The 23,085-nt window shown below is 38.5% G+C and overlaps 1 pseudogene; it reads left to right on the top strand.

Annotated features, from left to right (window-relative positions):
* Positions 1 to 5,774: 5,774 nt before the first annotated feature.
* LOC130139744 (equilibrative nucleotide transporter 3-like) lies at positions 5,775 to 13,935 on the top strand (annotated as a pseudogene).
* Positions 13,936 to 23,085: the final 9,150 nt, after the last annotated feature.

Below are 23,085 nucleotides of genomic sequence, written 5' to 3' on the forward strand. Positions count from 1 at the left end.
TTTTTCTTTTATTTTTTTCTCTTTCTTTTTTTAGACCGGTGGCCCGTCATGGCGATGGCCGGCCACCGGCTACAGGCGAGGACGACCTCGCCGGAGGCCGATGAGGCCTCAGGCTTGTCAGAATCAAGCGAGCTCGACCTCGCCGGAGGCCGGCGAGGCCTTAGGCTTGCCAACCTCCAACGAGGTCGTCCTTGGCAATAGCCGGTGGCCGGCAGTAGCCGGTGGCTGGTCGAAAAAGAGAGAGAAAAAAATAAAAGAAAAAAAAGAAAAATGAAAGAAAAGAAAAATGAAAAAAATAAAAATAATTTTAATTTTAATTTTAATTTTTTTAAAAAAAAGGGGGAAAGTGTGTGTGGGCTTAATGGGTGGGTTGAAAATGGGTTCCGCACTCAACCCATTAAGATCCATTTATGATAGGTTTAAAATTTTAAAACCCATTTAAGGTGGGCTCTTCAAAGTTATATGAACCCATTTATCTTTTAAATGGGTTATATATGGGTTTTAAAACCCATTTAACAGGTCTACCGATATTTGAGGTAAACAAGATATTGAGAATGACGATGTCATAAGCCGGAAGAATCTCTACAAAGGTAAACAAGCTAGAAGGAACTTCTTGACAAGGAGTAGAAAGACGAAGTTGGTTATTGCACTACAATGACAACGAAAGAATTTTATTAGGTGCGGTTTCTTAACAGAAAGTGGGTGGTTAATCTCTTTCTTTTACCTTTTTGTCTTTTTACTCTGGCCAATTTAACCTTGTTTTCTCTTCGTTGAACAACCAGAGTAATACATACATAAGGGCTAGATGAGAAACACAAAAGTGAAACAAATGATGCTTTGGCTTAACTTCAGACTTGTGTCTATAGGGGTGAGCAATTGGCCAGTTCAATCCAAGACTAATCCAAACTGAACCAAACCAGCGTTATCCGACCAGTTCTAGCCAGTTAAGACAAGGACCAGGTGGGTTACTAGGTAAAAAATTGGGGAACCGGCTTTGACCGTTTTAATTCTCAATTTTATGTCGTGAGCTGATTTTGAGTCGATTTTCCTAACCACTCGGAAATTCTAGGAAATACATCAATGCCTTAATCATTATACCACAAATTGTTTACACGATATGTTTTTCTAAGCTAAGGTTTGATTTTCGAATTGACTCTAGAACAGACTGGTTTGGTTTCGGATCGGTTCCCTTAGGAACCGATTCGATTAGGTTCCACTAACATGGTAGAATCCAAGTTCTTGATTTGGAACCTACCAACCCTAAAAGTGATCGCCCCAAGTGTCCGCAACACGCATTGGGTGATTACCGAGAGAAGTTCATGCACTAACAATTAGATTTAGTGAATAAATGAATTCAATTAATTTGGTATGTTGAAAAAATGGATGAAGACAAAGTTTTAATTTTAGTAACACAACTTTTATATTTTCTTTTATCTACAATTCAAATATTTGAGTTTAAACTTGGATAAATTGATAAAGATACCTTTACATTTTACTTGATGTCTTTTATTTTTTTTGACCAATTCCATTAATACCTTAAAGATTTCGAATATAGCCTATGTCTTTACCTTTACTAATTTAATTAAAAAAATTCGTTTAGCTTAGAATTGAATATAATCTATTTCTTTACATCTATCTCTCTTAATTAATATCTCATAGTCAAATCAGTTAAAAAAAAGCTAAAAAAAAAACTGACAGCATTTAAATCCCACTCTAGGTATATATGTTATTGATAAACATATTAATGCTAACTAAAGCGTAATTGATTTTCTTCAAGTAGTTTGATTTAGTCCAATAGAAAAATTACACCGAATAACGTAATTTACTTAGATTGAGAAATAAATAAAACAATTTGAACAAAATTTTAAATTTTTACAACAATACCAATATTAAACTATTGCTAATCTTTAACAAGATTATTAAATTATTATAAGGGTATTAAACGGAATAAATAGCTCCCTTTACTTTAAATATTACAACAATGCTAATATTTATTTCAAACTTGCAATTAAATTTTTAAATAAAAAAGATATTACACTGCGATTTGGCTAAAGCGAGATTATTTATATTCTATTTAAATTTAATTTTTCACTTTTACTGACATATTCCAAACTTGGCTTTCATAATTGTATGCTGAAAAATCATTTGTATTTATATCTTATGCGCAGTGAAAACTTAACATTATAACGTTTTTCTTTGTCGCATATTGATCTTAGATCTTCATAAAGTATGATACTCTCATATATACCTATACAGTAAATTATTCGAAATCAGCTTTTTAAATGATTCAACAAAATGGTCATAGTGATGTTGGGGGGACCACTTTCAAGCACGCAAAAACAAAGCAAATGATGGTTTTCAGTCGGTCTTCTTTGCGTTGAGCTTTTCCTTCGTCTTGCAACCGGCAATGGCAATGCACTTCAAAGCAGCAGAAATTCCAGCGCTTACGATGGGAGGAGCCGTCCGAACCCAGAAGATCGCGACAGTTTCCGGGAAAATTCTCAATCCTCCACGCCGGGCATCATACAAGACCGATACTTTCTTTTGATTGCGGATTGCTTCTTGGGATTTGGCTCGCAGTTTAAACCGACTTCAGTTTGTTTCCGGTGCCGTGATCTGTGCGTGATGTGAAGTCGAAGATTATGAGGATATTCTATTTTAACGTCCATGTTGTTCCCACGTCGGGGGCATTTGAAGCGAAGTTTCCTTTTTTGACATACAGTTAACAGACGTTTGCTTTCGGATGGTTGAGGAGACATTTCCTTTATTGCTTTCTCCAAAAGAACTGAACTGATATGTCCGAGAAAACGCATGTTTGTAGCATTCAAGAACATTGCACATGAAATTTCCAGCACAATGATAAGGAAAGGACGTTGGTTTGGCTGAAGTAGTTGGTTTGAACAAGCAATCATGGGAAAAAAAGTAAACATTTGTTCTCTCTCTCTCTATTTCAAACAGCGCAATAGGTATTATAGCTTAGTTACGTTACAATCGAAATAGCTATTACATCGTAACCTTAACCATTACTGTGATCTACGTGCAATAACAAATTTGTTTACAAGGAGGAATAGAGAAGTGGGCCGGAGGGAAAGTAGTGAACTTGCATCTCAAGATTACTCTAGCGACCTCCATGAACTAAAAACATGTGAATTAAAGTGAGAGCGAGTCTGATAGTAGCTTATTTCACGATGAATACTTTCCAAATAACGAGGGATGTGAGGAGGCTAGGCAAAATAGAAAAGAGCTTAGGGAAAGAATAGGAATGAGGGAGCATGTAAGATGAGAGTATGAAGTCCAGATGGTGAGAAGGGTACAAAATCTGGTTTCTAAACTTTTGGTAAATGGGATTAATCATGACTTGCTTACATTTTGAACCTGCCAAGTGATACAGAGACCTATTGCTTGCTTTGTGCATGCCATTGACAAAACTTTGTCTACAAACTTGTCTAAGAGTATATAGGAAGTTTTGGAACAAATTCCTAAAGCATACGACACCTACTCGAAAAATAAAAAAAATGCAAGGGCTCGGCCAACACGGAACCAAAAGTTCAGGGTTATATTGAAAAATTTCCTCAATCATATCGAACTTTTTATTAACTCGTAAGGAGTTTATTTTTCTAATTTAGACCCAAAAGTTGCAAGATCGTACCAAAGGTCTCATCGTGGTGCACATATAGTGTTAGTAATTTTATAATTGATAAAATCCTAAAACATATAACACCTATTCGAAAGAATCAAAACATATAAGGGCTCGGCTAACACAGAACCAAAAGTTGAGGGGGCTATATTGAAAATTTTCCCCAATAATATCCAACGTTATCCACACGTAAGGAACTTATTGTTCCAATTTAGACCCAGGAGTCTTGACACATGAAATTTTGTGAACAATTCAATTTTTTATTCTTAAAAAAGAAAGAAAGAAAGACTAGCTAAAAAACAAATTACTCAATAAAAAGGCGGACCCAGACCCATAAAACCAGCCAATTCGGTCATCCGCCCATTTCTTTTCTATTAGCCCATTTGGTAAGACCATTGGGCTGTCACTTAGACCCAATAAAAGGGGGCCGGCCTTCCTTTATTATTTTCTCTCACCTTCGTCTGAAAAAACTTCAAACGCTTTTCTTTTGATCATATTTAGACGTAGCATTCTAATAAGAATACAAACTTAATTCACCATGCCATTCGTTTTTCCAAACTCTCTCGGCATCGACCGTGACTTTTTCGAGGGGGGCGCGTTCTCACTAGACTAGTAAGTATTTTAGAGGCCTGTAAGGTTTTCAAGACAGCCTACTATCTTGTATTTTTTAACTTGCAAAGAAGTGGGGTCAATACAATAAATAGTCTAAGTTAAAAGGTACTTTGACCGAAAGAAAGTTAGAGAACCATCATAGCCGCTCGAATTAAGCTTGCGAGGCTTTGAGTCATTAGGTCCAGACCTTGCATTACTAAGCGCAAATTCGATTCAATTTATTTGGGAAGTCGAAGATTACCTTATCCATATTTTGAGGCACACTTTGTGGGATTGTGACGATGTTTTGTTGGCCAATGCCACATCACCCAAATGACGTGGCATCACCGCGGCGCTAAGACAATGACGCATTTGGAGTCTTCTGCAGTTGTCATCGTCATTGCTTCCATATCACTGCCTCCGGCCTTCAGATGTGACGCTCCGATTCCTTCCTTCCATGGTGGAGGTTGCTTTCTTTCTCGGTTTTGCCCAGTTGAAATCTCTCCATCTCGCTGTTACTTCGGACCGAGAGCATCGAGCGACGTGCGTATCGTCTCGGGTCCCGAGTTCATGTCGACACTAGAACGAAAGGCGATAATCCTCAACACTAGATTATTGACCTGGGCGCAATTCCAACGATATGCGCACCACATTGCTCTCTCCTACACGATACACAAAGCGTCGAATGCTCGTGAAGATTTTTCTTCTTCAGAGGAAGATATATGCACATCTCCAGAGACTTGAGAGATTGTCCCGAAGGAAACTCCAAAAGGGATATCTTTATAGTATAAAAAGAAAAGTTGAAAGAGGATTTTAATCATGAATTTTCTTTCAAAAGTTTTCGCTAAAACTCATATACATTCATCAGATAAATTTATGATTTATGCCTAACTAATCGATAGTGTCGTTATTGAAAGTTAATAAGATAGTTAGATGTTTATCTATAAAATGTCTCATGCTTTTTATAACCTAATCTTCCCAATTTTACAGAATTCGAGTCCTAAATTTCAAAATAGATAAGATACTCATATTTTTGAATTAGAAATAACATGTTAGGTCTACATGGTGAGTTCGTTACAATTATATTCCCAATGGCCTCCTTTTGCGGATTAGATGAAGGGAAGTGAGGGTGGGTTGAGTTGTGGCTTTCATTATCAAATTCTTGTTTTAAGCTTAAAAGATTAACATTATTCACAAGGAAGTGAACTTTTAGACACTCTTGGAGACTCTATTGATTGAATAAGGTCTTTCAAAAATAGAGAAGATGATCCCGATGCACTTCAAATTCCGTCACCTCAAAAAGGCAAAGAATCCTCCTTGAATTCCTCCCAGCCGTCTTTAGTTTCTCTGCGCGCTCTTCTTCGTACAGAAAAAAGAGACAGATTCTTCCTTTTGTCTAAGTTGCTGTTCGGTGTAAGCACGTTGCTCCCCAAGTGATCACCGTTCAGTGTCTCTTAGGTATACAGCTTTTGATTAACCAGACTCAAAAGTAACTTTTCTGTGGGCTGAGTTTGTTTTCCTTGGTGAGTTTTGCAGGGAAGCAACAATGATCAATGCTGCTGAAACGGGGCTTCCAGTTCGACTTGAGGTCTGTGTCTCAATGCGCTCGTTTGTCTTGTTTTACAGTTTTATTAGGAAAACTGGTACATGGGTATTATCTTGATCGATGCTCTCCGCCTGTTTGATGACATGTTGGAGTCAATGTACCAAATTGTTTTTCAGGGGAAGTTTAAGGCAATGGTGTTCTGTTGGGTGCTTGGACTTGGGTCTCTTGTGGCTTGGAACAGTATTCTGACCATTGGAGATTATTACTATAAAGTGTTCCCGGTAATCAATTGCGGATTATTCCCAACTTCCCACGTTCTTTTAAAGTTAATACCCTGATTTCTCTGTTTTGTGATCTATATTTAGTGAACTTTTTGTTCTCTTTAGCTGTCTGATTTGATTTGGAAGGTCTTGACTCTGTTTGAGTTCCGAGAATTGTAGTTCTATAATTGTTTATTCAACACCGTCTGACTATAAAACATGTTAAGGAAAATTCCCAATAGATTTTGAAGTTGACAAAACTGTCCATGAGTATTTTGTAAGTCTGATAAATGCTTTGAAGTATTTTGATTCAGGAAGTTGTTTTTGGAAGAAAAGCATATGTCAATCGTGATCTAGTTCGTGTTCAGATTGTGAAAGAACTTCAAGCAAAAGAGATTCAGACTCAGAACGAGAAAGTTCAGACTCAGAACGAGAAAGTTCAAACGCAGAATTTCTTCAGACGCAGGCGCTGAAATTATTCAGACGCAGACGCTAAAATTATTCAGACACAGAATTCAGAACGAAACATAACAGTTAGTGATCTGGTATGGATTTCACAGAAGGAAAGTTTTGATTGTCTCAATCTAAGGCTATAATTGATTGACAATCAAACATTACGACAAGTATGCATTACAACGGATAAAGCTCTACTTATGGAAACCAAGATTCTGATTGTATGGGCGACCAGAATCAGCGGGATTCAGATTTTATCAACCAACGGCTACTCAATCCATTTTATACAAATCTGTCCAAAAGTGAATATTGGAAGATGATCCTCTGAAGACTGTCCAACGGCTAGTTTGGAAGTGGAGGAGTATAAAAGGAGATCAACGAGGAGCAGAAGGTAGAGAACGAAATCAAGAATCAACAAGTCCAAAGTCTGAGCATACTCCGATTCAATCTCTTGTCTTTCGTGAGCTTAAACGTGTAATCATTTGAGAGGTGTAGATAGTGTTATAAGTGTGTGCTTAGGTGTGAGATAATGTGATCTATCGGCTTGGTATAAGCAGCACCAGCTTCGGGGAGAAGTGCTTGGGTTTAAGCGGCACAACTTGCTGTAACTTCTCATTGATTTGATTAGTGGAATCCAGCCAGTAGGCTGTCAGCGTGGGAGAGTGGACGTAGGCTTGCTATAAGCCGAACCACTATAAACTTGTTTGTAGTTTTTCTATCCTTTAACTCTTACTTTACATACTGCACATCAAGAGCACTGTCTATATAAACTGTCTTGAATCTGAATTTTATTCAGACTCAACTGTGATATTTCATTTCCGCATAAATTGATAAAAATTATTTAAGATCACCTATTCACCCCCCTCTAGGTGATCCTTGCTAGCTACATCAATTGGTATCAGAGCAGGTTGCTTGTTTATTGAAGTGTATTACTTCTGAGCTAACGATCTATATGGCTAGCTTGAGTGCTCCAGGTCTCATTGAAGGACAGACCAACAACAGACCACCATATTTCGATGGCAAGGAATATAGTGTCTGGAAAAATAAGATGAAGGCATTCATAAAGTCGATTGATCACATGCAATGGGATGTCATCATCAGAGGAGTCAATCCAAAATCTTCTGATTCAAAAGAAAAGGCAGACGGAAGCAAAGCTGCAGATCCTCCTTTGTCTCAATCTGAGATATCTAAAAGAGAAACTTTAGATTCCAAAGCAATTTATTCTCTCTATTGTGCTTTATCTCCTATTGAATATAAAAAAATTGCCTCTTGTGAATTAGCTAAGGAAATCTGGGATACTCTCCACACTACTTATGAAGGAACAGATCGAGCCAAGGAAACTCAAATCAATCTTCTGCTTGGTCAATATGAATCCTTCAAAATGAAGCCTGGAGAATCAGTTGCTGATATGTATGACAGGTTTGCTGACATAGTAAACGGTCTTGCATATCAAGGACAACCAGTCTCAGATGCTATGAAAGTTAACAAACTCTGAGAGGACTGATAAATCAGTGGGATAACATCAAAACATCTCTTCGAGAGACACAAAGGATCAAGCCTCTATCAGTGAATGAGTTAATTGGAACTCTTCAATCATATGAGACTGAGAAACGGAATGAGGAGAATGAATCCAGAGGTAATAAGTCAATTGCATTAAAAACTAACATTGATTCTGATGCAGATTCTGAAGATGAAGATGTTGACGATGAAGAACTAGCTCTCTTCATAAAAAAGTACAAGAAGATGAAAATCAAGGGAAGAAACCTCAAAGAGAAGAAGCCAACAAAGAAATCCGGAGAAAGAAAATATTTTAAGAACAGAGACGACAATGAAGAGTCTGAATCCAGCGATGATGAAATCTATGAGCAAGGAAATCTATGCTTAATGGCGGACATTGAATCCGAAGAAGATGAGGTGATTTGTTCAGATCCTATTCTCGATGATGATGATCTTTTTGAAGAGTTATGCGCGGAACATGAAAATGCGTTGAAGAAGATCTCCGAGTTGAAAAAGGAAGTCTCTAAATTGAAGCAACAAAATATTACGAATGAGAAAAGGATCATTGAGCTTGAAAAGGAGAATTCCTCTGTCAAGGAAGAGAAGGATAATTTGCAAAAAGAAGTTGATTCCTATAAGGAAGAAATTTCAAAGATTTGCAAAAAATTTGCTCTTGGCTCAAAGACATTGGAGCATGTTCTATCCATTCAAGTCCCCTATTACAACAAATCCGGCCTCGGTTTCGAAAATGAAAATGAGATCAAGAATGACTTTCCGAAGGTCAAGGAGAGATTAAAGTGCAGGCCTTCAATCCAGTATTATAGAAATCATTTTGGTAAGCAATTTGTCAAGCCTATTGGATTTCAATATTATAATTGCTCGAACTCGAGTGATCACTATAAGCAACAATGTCCAACTGATTGGAAGAAATCCAAGACAATCAATTGGAGATTTGATGCTTCTTCTAACCAAAAAGGACCCAAGCAGATTTGGGTACCAAAGAAAAGATGAGATTACTTTTCTTGCAGGGAATAAGGAAAGAGAATTTGGTAAGTAAATGTATGTTTTTCAAATTCTAAATTTGCTTTGGATACGTACTTTAAATATCTATGAATTCTCTTTGGACTTAACATTTTATCTCCATGCTCTGCTTTATTTTGATTTGAAATGGCTTGTTTTACATAGTTGGTTGTGTTAGAAATGTCGTAATAAAAGTCAAGATTATTTTGATGGATTTTTTAGATGAAATTTTATAAAAGAAATTGTTTGATATCTTATTGGAAATGAAATATTTTTTATGTACTCATTATGTGTTCTCCGATATTGTCATGCCTTACAAAGAAAGAATTTTTTTTGCGAGATATTGTTTTATTATGCATATTTCCCTTAAATACTCTACTGAGATGAGTTGGGAAAGTATCCTTGGGATTCTATGAAAGTTTCCTATTCTGCATCTAACAAAAAGAAAGGATCCAAATACAAGGATACTAGAAAGGAAATGAGTTTATTGCAGACAATTATACAAAGGAAGCATGAATGCAAACCTACGCAAGTCATGATGCAATCAACGAAGGATCTCAAGTGATGAATTCTTTCTAAAGAGGAAAGGTATATTTTGAACATGCATGTTGAGATACAAATTGGTAATATTTGTTGCCATGTGTGTAAGATATTGCATATATTTAATGCTTGAAATAGCTACATCAATTCTACGTGATACCCTTTCCATTACTATCACTTTTTGTTATGACAAAAAGGGAGAGAGAATGTAAATATGCATATGTGCTTAGTGGTTAATTCTACTTAATTGATGCATAATATTGAGTTGTGATTATACTTCCATATATTGTCATAATCATTAAGGAATTTTATGCATATATCTTTTTGTGATGCTGACAAAAAGGGGGAGAAATATGCAGATATGATTTGGTTTGATATGCAGATTATTGGATTCAAAGAAAAGGAGACAGACTGTGATTTAGATTTTTTTTTAAGGTTCATATTTTGTCATACTCCTTGTCTTATTCAAAAACTGAGTATAAAAAAAATCTCATATCAAATTACTCTGATCATATATGATATCTTGAATATCTGCTACATTATATGCTTGATCATATTTTTCAAAATTATCTCAAAATCTATATATCTGCATGGAAGTTTTGTCACCATAAAAAATGGGGAGATTGTTAAGGAAAATTCCCAATAGATTTTGAAGTTGACAAAACTGTCCATGAGTATTTTGTAAGTCTGATAAATGCTTTGAAGTATTTGATTCAGGAAGTTGTTTTTGGAAGAAAAGCATATGTCAATCTTGATCTAGTTCGTGTTCAGATTGTGAAAGAACTTCAAGCAAAAGAGATTCAGACTCAGAACGAGAAGTTCAGACTCAGAACGAGAAAGTTCAGACTCAGAACGAGAAAGTTCAGACTCAGAACGAGAAAGTTCAAACGCAGAATTTCTTCAGACGCGGAAATTCTTCAGACGCAGGCGCTGAAATTATTCAGACGCAGACGCTAAAATTATTCAGACGCAGAATTCAGAACGAAACATAACAGCTAGTGATCTGGTATGGATTTCACAGAAGGAAAGTTTTGATTGTCTCAATCTAAGGCTATAATTGATTGACAATCAAACATTACAACAAGTATGCATTACAACGGATAAAGCTTTACTTATGGAAACCAAGATTTTGATTGTATGGGCGACCAGAATCAGCGGGATTCAGATTTTATCAACCAACGGCTACTCAATCCATTTTATACAAATCTGTCCAAAGGTGAATATTGGAAGATGATCCTCTGAAGACTGTCCAACGGCTAGTTTAGAAGTGGAGGAGTATAAAAGGAGATCAACGAGGAGCAGAAGGTAAAGAACAAAATCAAGAATCAACAAGTCCAAAGTCTGAGCATACTCCGATTCAATCTCTTGTCTTTCGTGAGCTTAAACGTGTAATCATTTGAGAGGTGTAGACAGTGTTATAAGTGTGTGCTTAGGTGTGAGATAGTGTGATCTATCGGCTTGGTATAAGCAAAGCACCAGCTTCGGGGAGAAGTGCTTGGGTTTAAGCGGCACAACTTGCTGTAACTTCTCATTGATTTGATTAGTGGAATCCAGCCAGTAGGCTGTCAGCGTGGGAGAGTGGACGTAGGCTTGCTATAAGCCGAACCACTATAAACTTGTTTGCAGTTTTTCTATCCTTTAACTCTTACTTTACATACTGCACATCAAGAGCACTGTCTATATAAACTGTCTTGAATCTGAATTTTATTCAGACTCAACTGTGATATTTCATTTCCGCATAAATTGATAAAAATTATTTAAGATCACCTATTCACCCCCCCTCTAGGTGATCCTTGCTAGCTACATCAAAACAGGTGTGTCTAGAGAATTTTGCTGATCAAGTTGATTTGTTGTACCGTGATTTCACCATTGTCATCGTGGCCAAGGTTCATCTTCTTGATCCGTTACTCGTAGCAATAAGAGTTTGTTGCTATATGGTTGATATAACTATCACTATGCTGGGTGACGTCCGGATGGGTAATTAACATAATTATCTTACGAGTGCTATTTTAGGACTAGCAAACTATTTACTTGTCCTTTGATATCTTTTCGTCTAATTATTTCGTTGTGTAATTTGCTTAGTGTAATATGAAGTCATTGGTTGATTGCGCTATTCTAACACATGTTTCGTGTTGGCTGAAGTATTATCATCATTCGAGAGTGCTTACAGTTGTTTATCAACCATTCGCAATTGGGATGATGGCTATCTTAGTGTACCATGAATCCAGAGTTGACACAAGAAAGAGGAATATAGTTGGATACACTCTTTTCACTCTAAGTACACTCTTTCTCATAGTTGAAAGTTGTCTGAAGGCATAAATCTTTCTATTCATGGTGATCCTACTACTGCAATTATCTAATTCAAGTTATTTTCCGTGAATTCTGGCATCTTACATTAACTCCATTGCTGGATTTCATACATGATAGTTGGACTTAGCCACGTCAGGGAAAGGAGGAATTGGGCTTTATTTCGGTATATGTCTGATCGTTGCCTGTTTTGGAGTGGCCAATGCTCAAGTTCAGGGTGGTATGGTCGGCGATCTGTCTTTCATGTGTCCTCAATTCATGCAGGTGGGCGGTCTCCTACTATTTTATTGCATTCTTTCTGCAAATTATTCCCTTCAAGATGCATCTTTTCAAGTTGGGTCTTGGTCTTTCTACCTCAAATTATGGAGAATTTTCATTTATGCAGTCGTATTTCGCTGGTTCAGCTGCATCGGGAGCTCTAACATCTGCTTTGAGGTTGATGACAAAAGCAGCCTTTGACAAGACTCATGATGGTCTTCGCAAGGGAGATAGTATGTAATTCTTTGTCATCATCGGAAAATCTTTATCAATTTCTAAATTCATCCTGTCATGTAGGGGGTCTTGTTGTTTGTGGAATTTTAACACTCGAGCAAGTCTTGTTTGACTTGATAGCATCTGTGATCACGTGCTCATAGCATGTAGTCCTTTCTCCTTAAGGACTCAGGCTTTATGTCATATAGGGTCTATCTCATTTTTTAAGGAATTATCATTCAGTAGGTAAAACCCACCTTCCTATGTTGTGCCTTGACTTTACACAGAGGAAACTCATGGTGCAATAATCAGCTTTGTCAAGTGAAAGCAATATGCAGAACTCTTCTCATCAATCTTCAATTTATTTTTCAGTGTTGTTTTTGGCAATCTCCACGTTCTTCGAGTTTATATGCATCATTATGTATGCTACTTGGTTCGTTAAGATTCCAGTTGTGAAGTCCTGCCGCTCCAAGGCGACCTCGGAAGGGTGTAAATCTGTGTCAGCTGACCTTGCTGCTGTTGGAATTCAGAGACAGGTGCATCATAGCGGTGAAACTTGCTCTGTTGTAGTTGTAAAATTTGTGTTGCTTTTAATGTATCTGAAACCTTGAAAATTTTGAAATTTTGGCAGGATGAAGGCTCTAAAGATGATCGATTGAGCAACAAACAATTGTTGTTTCAAAATATAGATTATGCCATTGGTCTGTATCTTACACATGTTTTGACATTGACAATCTTCCCGGGCTTTCTCTATGAGAACATCGAAACACACCAATTGGGATCATGGTGAGTACTGGTAACGGAGGCCGATTTCTCTAACACTTCTCATAATGAATGTCGCCCTCTGCAAAGGTTTGTGTACTCACTACAATCTTGCTTCATCGCTTCCGTTTCAGGTACTCGCTAGTTTTGATTGCTATTTAAAATGTATGGGATTTCATAGCTCAGTACATTCCCCTTATCAGTTGGCTCAAGTTAGAGTCCCGAAAGGGCCTCATGTTAGCGACTCTTGCCGGTTTCCTTTTTGTCCCTACATTCTATTTCACAGCAAAGTATGGTGATCAGGGATGGATGATAATGCTCGTTTCTTTCTTGGGCTTGACCCATGGTTATCTTATTGTCTTTGTTATGACAGTAGCACCCAAGGGCTACAAGGTTTGACCCGAACTTTATCTCTTTTAAGTTGTGTTCATTTTAGCACAATTTCTTCTTACAATTCAAAATGGGTCGAGCTCTTTTTTCAAGGACCGGAGCAAAATACCTTGGGCAACTTGCTTGTGTTGTTTCTCTTGGGTGGGACATTTTTGGGAGTTGCTCTAGGCTGGTTGTGGATGATAGGCAACGGCAAGTTTTAGAGACCAGTCATCACTTTCATGAGGATGGCTTTCGATAGGGAAGACAATGATCTCACTAGAGGTTCTTTCGATTCACATATATTGAAAAGGACACATTCAGTTGTTAGGCTAAGTACAAGTCACATTTCCCTTTCTCTTTATATAAATGCCCATTAATTTTGCAAGTAGAATGCAATGGTATTTTATTTGTATTTATCAATTATAGTAAATGTTTCGGTACGGCGACAATGCTGCTTGTACTTTCACACTCAAACCTCTGGGAGGAAAACCCTATAGCTTCACTACATTGAAGTATTTATCTTCTTCTTTTTTTGTCATTATATAGTATTTATCTTTGAAAAGCCTCGCTTGGGGTATATTTCAAATCTTATAGCTGCTTTGAACTTTAGTACAAGTCGCCTAGAACACTCTTCAATTGGATGCGATATGTATGACCGCCTTTTCAGCCTTCCTAGTTCTCCTACAGCTCAGATGAATCGATCATGCACAGAAAAAGCTCGACTTCTAGCTTATTTGTCAAAGTGCAACATGCTCCCATCTTTGTGCCTCCCACTCTGCTTTTGGCCCGCCTCTAGCTCAGTTCATTTGATTAGCGATGTATCACATGGTCGAAAGTACGGAAAAAAAGTTTGTACATATCGCTGTTACTTCGCAGCCAAACACACCTTACCTTGAGTTGAGAAAAATCAGCAGTGGCTGAAGCTCGATCGGCCTCGGACTCTGACTCCTCACTTGAAGCTCCTAATCTTCCAACTGCTGCAAGGAAGCGAAGACTCTGGTTATCTTTCATTCCCATCGTCATTGTCTCCAACGACTTCTCCCTCCGATTCGATCGTCCGTTCAACATGGTCTGTTGTTGCTGCTTTTCTTCAAGGTATTATTGGTTATGCTCTGTTTCCGTTACTTATGTACGCGAGACTGAGGCCGAGAACTCTAGTTGTGTTTTACGTGAAAATAGTCTCCAATTGAGGATCTATTGTCGATTTGACCCTACTTTGATGATATTGTGATCGTATGGTTTTCAATCGCTGATTCGCTCTGTCGTCTCGATCACTAAACTGAGTTGCCTGCCATATGTTTGTTGAAATGCCTGAGCGAAACTCGTGCAAATAAGTCATTGAAACATGTTCACATGTTTGAAGTTTGTGTTCGCTGGTTGTGTGAATTTTTACCTGTAAACTGTTTATATGATATATGAGCGTAAGGTTCGAAACACTCTGCATTGCTTATTTCGCTAAATGAAAGTTGAGTTTGGAGTCGATGTCGCTATTTGCTTGGAAAGTGATCGGGATTGAAACTACTTTTCACTGATATGAATTAAACCTTTTCTAGAAGCATCTGGATTGAAATGTTGCATTAATATCGCGTATAAAATCATTTTCCGAGATGCTCACCATTTGTTCGACGAAATGCATCAGTCAGATTTGTGATTGTTTGCTTTGTGTTATTGATCGTTTGGAAAGCAATCCGTCGTGTCTCATATGATTTTTGTTCAAAAAAATAAAGTAACTACGTGTAATGTTTGCTAGTCCATTTCCTGTCAACCGAGATTTTCCTTCACTTATTGATGCTGCAATAGTATTTGTATGAGTCAAGACTAGGATGCGTAAGCGCATAAATAATAGATGATATTCCATGCTTACATTGGGAAGAGGAAGTGAGTGAAAAACTTTAGCATGGACCACCGGCACCCCAAAAGGACAAAACATGCAAATTCCCAAGAAATTGAGTTTGTCACGTACCCTTCTGTTTTTTTCTAGTTTTTGGAGGCAAAAGTCCACCAAGTGCGAATAATTCTGTCAAACACTTCTTATGCCATCATTACGAAGCATATTTCAACATACCTAGAAGTGAATGCGTGACCCAAGGCGACCTTGAGATGTTTGAATTGAGCTTGCAAATTTGACATGAGATTTCTCAAGTCGCTTGAAACAGCAAAAAAATTGAGCATTAGACATGACTCAAGAGAAATAATTATACTTTTTTTCTCGGGGAGAGCGGTGACGTCCTTACATTAGCCAAAATAATTCTCAGAGACCGGAGAATCATGTAGTACAATTGAGCAATCACATCAATAAAACTAACGTTAGCCACTCGAGAAAACAAAGATTGCGGCCTGTTGTTTCCCTTCGGCCTCACCACATAGGTCCTCCCAAATTCGAATGTCCCTCTTGCACTTCTGCTGCCTAAACTTAGTTCCTGACTGTGAGTGAGGACTCACAAAAAGCAAAGCATGTGAATGGACGGGATAACAAACTAAGAAACGCAAATATGAGTTATAGGTCATAATTGAACAGGCTTAAAAAGACAAAGCAGATCTCACGGACTGATGGAGATAGCTAATCTTTTGTGGTTCAAGAGCGAAAGTGCACAGAATAGTTGTAGTGCAGTTAAGTGCAATGGCTTCTATGCACAAAGCTTGGGAAGATATTGAGTATTTATAATCAAGCGGGGGGTGGTGTGGAAAAAGGAATAGAACCTATGAATATGCTTTGCCATTGTACTTGAGGTGAAGAGTGTGTGTGCACACCAGCTACACACATCCATGGAAAGGAGAGGTAAAGACAGGTGAGAAGGAAGGATTTCCTTTGGAGCATAGCCCCTCACACTCCAGAGAATCAAATCACAAACCCTGAAGAATTTGAAACAGAAAAGCATGAAAATGAAGTGCCTACATGTACAATTAAGGACGAAATTCAATTTCCAATCCAAACTTAGACCGAATATGCCGAGCCAACTCCAGCAAATAGACACGTAACGCCTACATGTACAAGTTTCTATAAAAAGAAAATTACAATTTTGGGCTTGTACTTTGTTTTATATGAAAAACACTAGTCCTTTTATTATTTTTCAATGGAAACTTAATTTCTTTTATCATATTTTTATCTGAAACCTCATGAAAATGTCCAATTAAATCAAGTATTAATCCGTGATTCCTATGTTTTACAAGTGTGCTCAATCCGATTGAAAGTCCTATTAAGATCAGTCTCATCGTATGCAATAACCTAACATCTCATCTTGAGCATAGATCTATATAACTAGGACAACTATTATATTAAAAAGCAAATAATTTTTACATGTTTTAACTGCAGCTTTAACTCACTACTTTAAATTATAAAGAATCTTTAAATTATAGTATTATTTACAAGTCCGCATGGTATTGATTGTAAAACCTATTCAAGTTATGGGGAGGCTGTTAGTATCGAGTGCCAATCTCAAATCTTGTTATTAAGTAATTTTAAAAAGTTTCATTTAATTATTATTAACAAAGCCATCAATATTAATTCTAAAACCCTTATACACATACATATAATATATTTAAACTATAACCAGCGTCACTGAAATTTCATGTAAAATGAACATATGAAAAATTGTACCTAAAATCGTAATAATCAATGCTACGAGGACATCCACAAGGATTGGTGACCTAGATTCGATCTCCTTTGTTAGATTAAATGACAAGGATCGGTATCCATCGCGATTAGATCAAGCGTTGACATTTTCTACCGTTAGATCGCATGGAGATCAACGGCTGTTGTTGTAACAAGAGGACAATAACAACAGAGCCCTCCACTCCATCGTCTATTTTCATTTTTCATCACTCCCTCAAACACGCACACGCACGCACACATTCTCTCTCTCTCTCTACAGTTTCCGCCGTCGCCGGCCGCCGCTCTGCTCTCTCCGGCGACCCCCATTGTTGACCCCTCTTGGCCACTGCTCGCCTCTGTTCGGTTCACTTCACTCGGCTGAGTGCAAGTGCAGTTCGTGTCTCTCGGCCGACGATGAGTGGCCTGCGAGTACTGCAAGGATGAGAGATGAACTGAGAGAAGTTCGTCAAAAACAGGGGTGGGGAGAGACAGGCCCTTACCTGAGACGGGCTGTGCAACGGCCGGCGGCGAGTGGTTGCCGCAAGGGGAGAGCAGCGGGTGAGTGCTGAGCTGACAACAGTCTATGACTTCCGGTGGCACGGGACATGGATCGCGAGGGACGGCGAGGTACGCGAGATGTGGGCAGAGATCTCCCTTAGCGGAGCCAGTTTGGCAAATAAGGAGGACTGCTAGAACGGGAGCCTAAGAGAAACGTCCCTTACTGGACAGACGCAAGCAGCGGCAGGCAGAACACAACCTCTTAAAAAAACCAGGAAGAATCTCCTGAGAAGTGAGAATGCCTGCCTCCTTCAGTCCAAGTTCCTCCTTTTCTTCACTTTTAGCTCAATTTCTTGATGCCCTTTTACGAATTATACTCTTTGGTTTGAGATTGAAGAAACTGTTCAAATCTGAGTGGAAATAGTAGTGTGTTGGGTCAAACGGGTAAAAAGTTGGAAACTTTTTGTGATTAAATCCGGTTCCGAGAAGATATCCTTTGGCAAAAGGATGCAGAGAGGGTCTTCAATCTGGGATTTGATAAATTAGCTGATTCTGTTTCTGTTAGCGTTAGTATAGGACCTAGAGGTGTGTGGATTCTTTTATTCCTTCTTACAAAATTCCTGTTTCTGTCATTATTATAATCTTGGGACTATCTGTTTAATTTGATTATTTATTTGTTGTGGGGGGTTGATGGAATTAGATTTATTTATTAGTTACGAGGGAGCTGGTTTGGTCTCGCTTTGTGCAGCATTTGGGGTTGAGAGTCATCTTGAGGGCGTATGTGCAGAACCGTGCTCTTTTAGCTGGAGTTTTCGCCTATGAACTTCTCCTTTTGTCAAGAGAGCTATGCTTAGATGTTCCTAACTTTTTGTTCCGACATTGCATGCCGACTGACCTATCTTGCTTTCCTGATTCAATTGTTATTCTTTACTTTAGATTCTCTTTTGTTGCTTCAGTCCTTGCTCTTCACCATGGACTTGATGTTGTAATTCACGGAGTATCCTCAATATCCTAATCACAGAAGATAGTTATTTGACAATGGCACACATGCAATAGAGTTTTTGATCTCGATGGGTAATAATTACAGACAAAATACAGTCACCTCACGAGAAGAAGAGATTTCTTTGGTATATTAACGTTTTAAAGTACCATACCCAGCTCAGTTGCTGAATAGATTTATAGTGACATGTCAGCTGCCATGTATGCTATTCAACGGTGGTTCCATTCCAACTTCAACAGACAGAGTAACGGGTGTTGATTTTAAACCCAGAAGTTTTAAACCCAAAAGTTTAAGTTTGTGTGTCCGTGTGATCCGTTTTAAGGTTCAATTTTTTATATAAAATTCGGCTTTAAAAGAATGGTCAATCTTGATTTCCAGAATAAAAATTATTGTGTTCAAATTGCTTCACATGTACTAGAGTTAGAGACGAGTTCGCAAGGAAAAGATGGAGTGGCAGTGCCCATATAAAATGTAATTTTGAATATTTGACTCTGAAAATCAGATAATTTTAGAAGGGACGAAGCTTTTGTTTTCGTCCGCATTATTATATATGATTTAGGGAAAAAATATTTCCAAGGAATCTATCAATCATGGCATGATACACTTGTTAAACAATCAATTTAGGAGACTATCGAGCTTTGAATGTGCTAACTTTAGTGTTCTCATGTAAGTGTAATTACGGCATTGTGATTTAAATTAGTAGGCCTTGACAAATTGCACTCTAACGTATCATTATCGGTATAGTTGCACTTGCTGGTGTCCTTGTAGACCCAATAATAGCCCGGGCTTTTTTCAACCATACTCTCTACCTAAAACACCGCTGAGATGATCAATTTCTGTCTGGGCACGAGTGTGAATATCGAATGAAAAAGACCGATCTTTACTGAGTAAAACTAGGACTGTTGCTAGTGAAAGGTATGCGATGCGCACTCAACGGCAGTCCGGGTTTGAGACTGACAACACGAACACTAAGTAACCCAATTGGGTATATGATCAAAACAAAGTTATATGCGCAGAGCATCTTTATCAGTGCTCGGAAAAATGTTCTGGGATCAGTACGTCCAATCGAATTTTGGAAATATAGTTCATGTACTAAAAAGCTCAGTGTTTTCTCTCACACCTGGTTAATTTGGTGGGAAAGCGACAATTAACCCATAAAAGGTCAGATGTCATTTCTCTCTGTATTTTGGTTCAATGGTTGGTGCCAATGGCATGCAAAAAATCCGGGGACTTTGGTATTGCCTGGTTCGTTCGTGGCGTTTAACCGAAATTAATGAGCGATTTTGGATATAAATACAATGTCACGCCATGCTGGGTCAACAAAGTAATTGAAGCATCGAGTGTTCGAGCCTCTTAAAGCACCGATCTAATTCCACCGCCGAATTCAAATCGTTTTAATTTGACGGGACAAAGAAATTTTACTTAAAACTATGTGGACAAAGAAATTTTACTTAATAGTCACACCTTGATCTGACATGTTGCCAACAGGAAGAGTGGTGCGAATCAATTTCGATGGCTCATATGATGCAGGATCAACCACGGGATCAATTTCTTGTGTTTGCTGAGATGCGCTAGGAAAGCTTATTGATGGATTCACCAAATCGATGCTAGTTTCCTTGACGATTCTAGTTTCCTAGCTTTTGGAAAAGCTTTGAAGTTTTCTCTCTCCAAAAGACATGAACTCATTGAGATGGAGTCAAACAATGTGGCTTTAGTTCAGACGGTGAAGAGCGCAGATCAAAGCTTACGGAAAGTCAGAGTGCTTATTACGAAGGCCCGTGAGCTTCTGGGCCAATTTTCTAATTTAACTCTAGCCCATTGCGATAGAAAGGCAAATATTGTAGCAGATTGGGTTGCCAAGGCCCAACGATTGAATTGAGTTTCCAACCCACCGCAGCTCTTTTGCATTTGCTTAATCATGAATCTCAATATGTGGGTTTTGATGTTTAACTCTTTCATTGAATAAGATTCGTTTTCGAAAAAAAAAAAAAAAAGCTCGACCGTACAATTAATTATCAAAGGATAGTTGGCCTCACTGCCCCCAAGGATAACTAGGATGTGATGCACTAGAAATTAGAGATCAACCTTGATGTATTTGCATAATTTGCTAATATTCCTTGCATTAATTAAAACGTGGAAAAGTTTTTTTTTTTTGGTAAAGTAAAATGTGGAAAAGTTAATGTCTGCAAAATACACAAAAGATCAATGGTTGATGCTTTTATGATCAGTATCCTCAAGGTGCGTTTGGTAACCATTCTTTTCCCGGAAATAATTTTTACTAAAAAATGATTCTTTTTTATTCCATTTCCGGAAACAATTTCTAAGCATTTGAAGGCGTTTGGTAATTTTCCAAAATTTCTATTCTTGGAATAGAAAAAGAACATAAATGCGTTTGGTAACCGTACAAAATTTCTTTTTATTAATAATATTTTAATATTATTTTGAATTTTGTAATATTTCTTTCTTTTTATTTTTCCTTTTGTTTTCTTTTTTTTTCTTCTTCTTCTCCTTCCTTGGCCCATGGCCAGGTCCCCGATGAAGGTGTTGCGGCCCTCGCCGCCGCCCTCGCCAGATCCGGCGAGGGTGGCTCGCGGCTTGGGCAAGTGCTGCCCTCGCCGGATCTGGCAAGGGTTGGACCTTCACCACCACCCTCGATCAGTATAATTGTATACTGAGACGTGTATGATCTACCTTGTGACGTGACAAACATTTCTGTTACATTAATAAGAGGTTAGCATTTATCTTTTTCATCACTTATGTGTTGCTATTTGTGTTTACCACGAAATTCATTCATCCGCTCAGTTTCAAAGTACCCAAAAACAACCTTGCACACCCCTTAGAACTAGTACAATTATATAGAAAAAATGAGGATTGAAAGAGTTGGCAACTTCCTATACGATTTAACACGTTCATACATATGATCATATGGCAAATCCAAAAGTGACACGAATTGACACAAACATAATATACATAGGTTTATATCATAATTAACAAAGTATGGTGTTTTCTAATGACGCAATAGCAAAACCCCGTTATGACACGAGAACTTGAAATACCAGCTAGTCAATTTTTTTCAATAGAAAATACATATTTGGTAACATCTAGATTGAGCAAGTGGATATAAAATTGTAATCAAGTCCTTTCGATCAAGTTTCGCTAGATTTATCTGACGTGGTTGTCCAATCACAGATGATCGTCTTACATATAACGGCAATAATAATATGACATGAACTGAGGTTAGATGAGACGATGTTGTTGTTGTTGATATAAACTGTCTTTGCTTGGTCGAGTGGCTAAGTCCCCAAATCACCAAATCTTTAGCTCGAACGCTCAACTTAAACAAAAGGGTCCGATGGCACGTAGTGTCTCAAGGTCCAAGATCGAGAATATATGACTGAATCTACCAATAGCAAAGCCGCAACACCCACACCAGCAAAAGCAACGCGACTCTTCCGAAACAAGACTACCACAAAACAAAAGTACAAAAAAACAAGCTCACCAGGAAAGAGGCACACAACGAAACAGAAGCAATTTCAACAGCAAAAATGAAAATTGCCCGACATTAATCAACTTAGTTTACCATCAATCATTGGTTTATGTGACATTCCGAATTTCGACCCATTTCTGGGATTTATAAAATGTGTATTTCGTCAGTGCGCTTATAGTTAAATCTCGCTCAGAACTGATCACTCTCGGATTATTTTAAATTTGAGATTTCGCTAAAATCCCATTCGATCGAATTTGGCCGTTATTTAGAGCCCGAACTTTGGTGTCGAATTTCTCGGAGTTTCGTGACAAATTTAATTGGACGTTGTCGATATTATTATGGCCAGTATCGATATTGCTTGGAATTATCGAAAAGTGAAATTTGGACCGGGTGCGGATTTGGACTAGTAAATCTCCATCGTAGTGTATTTTATTTAGTGTCTTTTGGACCTTTTTCCTAATTTATAATTAGGATTTTTCGTGGATCGTCGGATCGATTTCAGGTTTGAACGTGGGCTGTTAGATCGCATTCGAGAGGGGTTGACTTTTCCCTCCCCCTCTCTCTCTCTCTCTCTCTCTCTCTCTCTCTCCTCTGCCGCGCGTCCCTTCCCCCCTCTGCCCCATGCACGCCCCCTCCCCCCCTTACGCTCACGTCCTCTCTCTCTCTCTCTCTCTCTCTCTTCTTTTCTTCTTCTTTCTTCTTCTTCTTTCCTTTCTTCTTCTTCTTCCCCTTCTTCTTCTTGGCCAAGCTCCTGCTTTCTGCTTCTTGCTGCTCACCGCACGATCGCCGCTCACCCAGCCGCAGCTCGCCACCCACTCGCCTTGCATCGTCGCTCGCCCACGATCGCCGCACCGCCGCCAGCTGCGCCATCACCGCCGCAACCCCCCTCTCTTTCCCCTTCCCCTGTTTTTCCTTCGCCCCGACTCGCCCCTGTTCCGCCTCGCCCACGACTGCCACGCATCGCCGTCTCGGACCCCGTTGCCCCCATCGGCTCGCCACCACCACCCAGCTTTCCCCCCAAGCCGCCATCGTCCCTGCTGCTCCGGCGAAAA

This window comes from Syzygium oleosum, unplaced genomic scaffold (assembly GCF_021117445.2).
Source record: "Syzygium oleosum isolate NSW1041296 unplaced genomic scaffold, Sole_v2.1 Sole_v2.13, whole genome shotgun sequence".
Classification (NCBI taxonomy): Eukaryota; Viridiplantae; Streptophyta; class Magnoliopsida; order Myrtales; family Myrtaceae; genus Syzygium; species Syzygium oleosum.